We start from the raw sequence: 6116 nt of genomic DNA on the forward strand, positions 1-6116 counted from the left end.
CCGATCCATGGCGGCCCGACTGACCCCCCTGGGGGAAGTCGACGACGCCCCAACCACGGAAGATAGGATGGTCCCCGCCGAAGGTCCCCACATCCCCCCACAAGAAGGGTCGATCGCCAGTGACGAACCCCCACCTTCCGACTCCGCCCAGGTCACCGAGTTAAGCGATCTGCCCGAACTGGCCCAGTGGTGCCACGAGGGGGGCCACTCCCGAGAGGAGTTCTGCCGTGAGCAGGCTACCTGTCCTTCCCTGGTCGGGCCCCGGCAACAGGCAGAGGCCCAGGCTGCGGGCGACCAGACTGGGACGCACCGGGTGTACTGGGAGGATGACCTTTTGTACAGCGAGCAGAAGTCGGTGGAGCTGGGATCCGGCCGGGTGCTGGTAGTACCCCTACGCTTCCGAAACCTCCTCCTGGGTTTGGCCCACGACGATCCCCTCGCAGGCCACTTGGGCCAGGACAAAACCTACAGTCGCCTCGTGACTCACTTCTACTGGCCCAGAATGAAAGCCGGTGTAGAAGCCCACTGCAAGTCCTGTCCCACGTGCCAGGCCAGTGGGAAGAGCGGAGGAAAGCGCAAGGCTCCCCTCCAACCCTTCCCTGTCGTCAGTACCCCTTTTGAGCGGGTCGGGATCGACATCGTGGGGCCTCTGGACCCCCCAACCTCCCAAGGACACCGCTTTATCCTCGTCCTGGTGGACCATGCCACCCGATACCCTGAAGCCATCCCCCTGCGCACCGTCACAGCCCCCGTGGTGGGCCGGGCATTGATGGGAATCTTCTCCCGCATGGGTTTTCCCCGCGAGGTCGTGAGCGATCGCGGTACCAACTTCATCTCCAGATACATGACGTCCTTGTGGCAACAATGCGGGGTGTCCTATAAATTCACCACCCCGTACCACCCCCAAGGGAACGGCCTGGTAGAGCAGTTTAACCGGACTCTGAAGGGGATGATCGCGGGCTTGGAAGAGCCCCTCCGGCGTAAGTGGGACGTCCTGCTCCCCTGCCTCCTATTCGCCTACCGAGAAGTTCCCCAGAAATCCTTGGGGTTCAGCCCTTTTGAGTTGCTCTACGGGCACCCCGTCAGGGGGCCCCTCAGCCTGGTCAAGGAAGGGTGGGAGGCGGCGCCCCGAGGCCCCCCCCGAGATGTGTTCCGATACGTCCTGACCCTCCGGAACCAGACTAGGAAGTTCCGAGAGATGGCCGAGGCCAACCTGGAGGCGAGCCAGGAGGAGATGAAGCGCTGGTACGACCAGAATGCCACTCTGGTCGAGTTTCAGCTGGGCCAGCAGGTATGGGTCATGGCCCCCGTGAAACCCTGCGCCCTCCAGGATAAATGGACCAGGCCCTTCAAAGTGGTTGAGCGAAAGAGCCAGGTCACGTACTTGGTGGACGTCCAGTCACCACGGGACCCCCTCCGGGTCCTCCACGTGAACCGCCTCAAGCCCCACTTTGTGCGGACGGAGCTGAGCCTCCTACTGGCCACTGATGACGGGTCCGAGGAGGAGTCGGATCCTCTCCCGGATCTCCTGTGCACCAAAGAGAAGGACGGCTCCGTAGAGGGAGTGAACCTCTCCCCATCCCTCACTTCCCAGCAACGGGAGGATTGTCGCCAACTCCTAGGGCAGTTTTCCGACCTCTTCTCCCTGGTCCCCAAAGTTACCGACTGGTGTGTCCATGACGTGGACACCGGAGACAGCCCACCGGTGAAACACCGAGCCTACAGAGTCCCTGATCGAGTCCGGTCCTGCATTCAGGCCGAGGTCTCGAAGTTGTTGACCTTGGGAGTGATCGAACCCTCAGACAGTCCCTGGGCCAGCCCCGTGGTCCTGGTCCCGAAAGCAGCTGCCCCCGGTGTCGCCCCAGAGCTCCGCTTCTGCGTGGACTACCGAGGACTCAATGAAGTCACCCGAGCCGATGCCCACCCCATTCCCCGAGCCGACGAGCTCATTGACCGACTCAGGGCTGCTCGGTTCCTCAGCACCTTCGATCTCACCTGCGACTACTGGCAAATTGCGCTCACAGAAGGAGCCAAGGAGCGGTCCGCCTTCTCCACCCCGGATGGGCACTATCGCTTTCGCGTGATGCCCTTCGGGATGAAAAATGCCCCGGCCACCTTCCAGCGACTGGTAAATAGAGTCCTGGCCGGGCTGGAAAAATTCAGCGCTGCATATCTCGACGATATTGCAGTTTTTTCCGAATGGAGTGAGCACCTCCAGCACCTCCGGAGGATGCTAACCACCCTGCGCCAGGCAGGCCTCACCGTGAAAGCCAGCAAGTGCCAGATTGGGCAAGGGTCGGTAACCTACCTAGGGCACCAGGTAGGAAGCGGTCAGGTCGCCCCTCTCCAGCCCAAAATCGATGCCATCCTAGCCTGGGAACCCCCCACTACCCAGACGGAGGTCCGAGCCTTTCTGGGCCTCACGGGCTACTATCGGAGATTCATCCGGAATTACGGCAGCCTGGTCGGTCCCCTCACGGGACTCACGTCTAAGAAACAGCCCAAGAAAGTGCAGTGGACCCCTGCCTGCCAAGAGGCATTCGATGCCCTGAAAGCGGCCATGTGCACTGCCCCCGTCCTCCAGGCCCCCGACTATTCCAAGGAATTTGTGGTCCAAACGGACGCCTCCGAGCATGGAATTGGGGCCGTCCTGTCCCAGGTGAATGACCAAGGCCTAGACCAACCCGTGGCCTTCCTCAGCCGAAGGCTGTTGCCCAGAGAACAAAGATGGAGCACCATCGAGCGCGAGGCGTTCGCCGTAGTCTGGGCCCTCAAGAAGTTACGCCCGTACCTGTTCGGCACCCATTTCAAGGTCCAAACCGACCATCGCCCCTTGCGATGGCTCATGCAGATGCGAGGAGAAAACCCCAAGCTACTGCTGTGGTCAATCTCCCTCCAGGGGATGGATTTCACCGTGGAACATCGCCCTGGGACTGACCACGCCAACGCCGATGGCCTCTCCCGGTTCTTCCGCCTCAGCGAAGAGAACCCCCAAGAGGAAGGGTAGTTCTCTCCGGCTTTCAGCTGGGGGGGACGCGTGTTAGACCCGGCCCTCGTGACATAGCCATACCTGACCCCTGCACCTCACACAGCCCCCGAACCCACGACCTAGCCGATCCTTCCCACCAGAACACACACACCCGACCCAGACTTTCCCGTCCGTGGCCTTCCTCCTTTCGGCCACACCGGGCCCGCGTGCCCACTTCATGCACCAAGATGGCCGCCCGGCCCCAGCGCAACCCTGGCCTAGAGGCGCCACTCCGGCTGGAGGACATCGCGCTCCCCTTGGGATGAGAGAGGGAGGAGCAGTTTCTATCACACCTCTGAGCTTCCCTGGGAAGGTGGGTTTCGATCGGCCCGCCGGCCTCCCCGAGGGCTGGCTCCATGCCTGCTGGGTGTCTGGGACTCCTCCCAACCCGGCCCTGAAAGGATCAAAAGACAATGGCAGGAAAACCCCGACAAGCGACCCCCAGGTGACAAGACCCCTGCCTGCACAGACTCCGGACATCAAAGAGGAGTCGCCCTATAACAAGGGGTGCTCTGGGGCTGTCCGGCAGATTCGCCTTTGGAAACGCCTGAGCCCTGCTGAGTGACTCGCGGCTCCCTGAAGATCGTAAGACCTCCGAACTTGTGCTTGAGCCCTGCTGAGTGACTCGCGGCTCCCTGAAGATCGTAAGACCTCCGAACTCGTGCTTGAGCCCTGCTGAGTGACTCGCGGCTCCCTGAAGATCGTAAGACCTCCGAACTTGTACTTGAGCCCTGCTGAGTGACTCGCGGTTCCCACAGACTCTCTTGGTCCCGCCGGACCCCACGACGACAAGTGTATCCCCCAGCTCGAGGATTGTGAGCTGCGCGCCGGGTACGCTCCTGCATTTGATCCCTATCCCCCAAAGACTGTCCCGCTACCTCCTACCCCCCTCAAAGACTCGGTGAGCCCGCGCTCCACTTGTATATATTTGCCTTGCTGATCATAAAGATCCTACAACTCCGATCTGATAATGATTTATTCTTAAGAACTCCCGGTGTGGTGTCTCTTTGTCGTCTGGAGCCGAGTGTACGATCCTAGATACGAGGTTCCTCCCCTGAGGAGTCTCCCGCCAGTGCCTCGATACCTCGAGGGTTGGTCTCAGAATAGTCAGGGCCCCCTCCGGGCTCCTCTGAGGTCGTCTTCTAACAGGGGCCCTTTATTTTTCAGAAATACCATAACCTGCTCATATTTCTTCATTACCTCGGGGTCTGGTGCTCCTGTTTTAGGATCCCTTGGATATTCCTTGGTTGGCCAATTTATAGTCAGCTTTCACTCTGACCATAGATCTGCTGGTACTATTATGTCAAATAGACTATTCAAATCAATCCATAGTACTTTAGACAATTTCACAAATCTGTCTACCTGTCTGTACCACTCGACGGGCTTTTCGCGTAGTTGAGGGAAGTCATTCGTAAAAGACAAAATATCCTGTCTCGTCCATGGGACATGTACATATCCTCCTCCTGGAATCTCTCTCATAGGGCACTCTGTTACTACCTTCTCCTTTTCTCTTACAGGAAAGGCTGATAATGTCTTATCTGAGGCATCATCTCGTTTTCTATACCACCTGCTTCTCCATTTATCCACGTCTCCCCATTTTCTCAGCAAAATGATTATGTCCTTAATTTGACCTATTCGTCCTGTGGTGTTCATATTCTCAATGTCCTTTTCAGTAAATTCTACTCGATATGGTTTCTGTAAGGCTTTTACCTTTTCAATATCAATACCCATTTCATTTGCTACTTCTTCTAACCTTTCATGCAAGTTTTTCGCTCTCCAGGTCACACTTTTGCACAAAAATAATAATTCTTCATCCTGATAAGTTTTACATTTTTCTGTCGGGATAGTCCTTACGATTAATTCTTCCAATACCATTCGTAACTTGGCCACATCAATTGATTGGGATTCCTTGTCTTTCCTCTGCAAGCTTCTTAACCATTCACTTAACTCGTCTGTTGATGGTCCTACTGGTTTTTCTACACTTCCGTGTCCAAAATCTTTTTGTGTTTCTCACACTGTTTCTATCATTGTCATACATCTCTCTGCACAATTCTGATCTACAAATGGATTATTTGTAAAATTTGGTTCCATTACACTCATAGTCTGCCTCCATGGATTCTCATTCTGACTCACTCTTGGTTGTTCTACGGGTTTATCACTTCTGTAAGGGACTGTCAAACAATGCTCATTGTCTTTCTGTTTGTCAAAGATAGGCATTACTGGACCTATCGTTACTGAAAGAGTTACTGCTTCTAGATTCTTAGTCAATTCTCTTATTTTCTCAGTTAATTCCAGGGTTGTTTTTGCTAATTCTACAGAATTTTCTCCATCTGTTCTTCCTTCCGATCTCTTTTCTATTTCCCTGGTACCACTGTTTTTACTCAAACTTAGGGATTCTGGTTCCGATTTTATGATTCGCATAGTTTCTCTCATTGGGGCACTTGGAATTAACATTTCTGGTTCTGGTCTATACGGTGGTGGATTTTTATAGAACATATCATCAAGAACATCATCCTCAGACTCATTCGCTCCATACCCTCTTGACTCCAAATTATGCCTCTTTTCTGCACACTTTCGACGTTCATTTTCTCCTACAGTTCTTACAGGGAACACACCCTCAGTCATACTCGCATCTCACCATCTTCTCATTCGATTGCTATGTGTTTCGTGTCCGTATGGTCTTCCAAACCAGTACCTATATCCTCTACCACTTCTTTGTATCTCTCGTTCATGCATTTTGTCTTCCCATTCCGTCAAAGCCTCAAACTGTGTCAGTCTAGGTCTTGGTTCCAAATTCATCATCCTTTCCCTCAAATTTCTTAAAACAGGCAAATTAAATGAACCATGCTCTGGGAAAGCTAATACTCCATCGTCCTTGGTGTATCTCACCTAGTTATCTAACCAAATACAAGTATGATACCAATATTTCGCAATCATAAAGGATGCAGGGGTTTTCGGTGGAGGAAGTAACTGTCCTTCCCTAGTCTTAACTGGTTTGTCCTTCTTAAACCACTTCTTGATTCTCCCTAACCAAGTTTTCTTCTCCATTTCTGGTGGGTCGTAATACATTTTCTTGTCTTTCGCGCAA

Source organism: Triturus cristatus, chromosome 6 (assembly GCF_964204655.1).
Source record: "Triturus cristatus chromosome 6, aTriCri1.1, whole genome shotgun sequence".
NCBI lineage: Eukaryota > Metazoa > Chordata > Amphibia > Caudata > Salamandridae > Triturus > Triturus cristatus.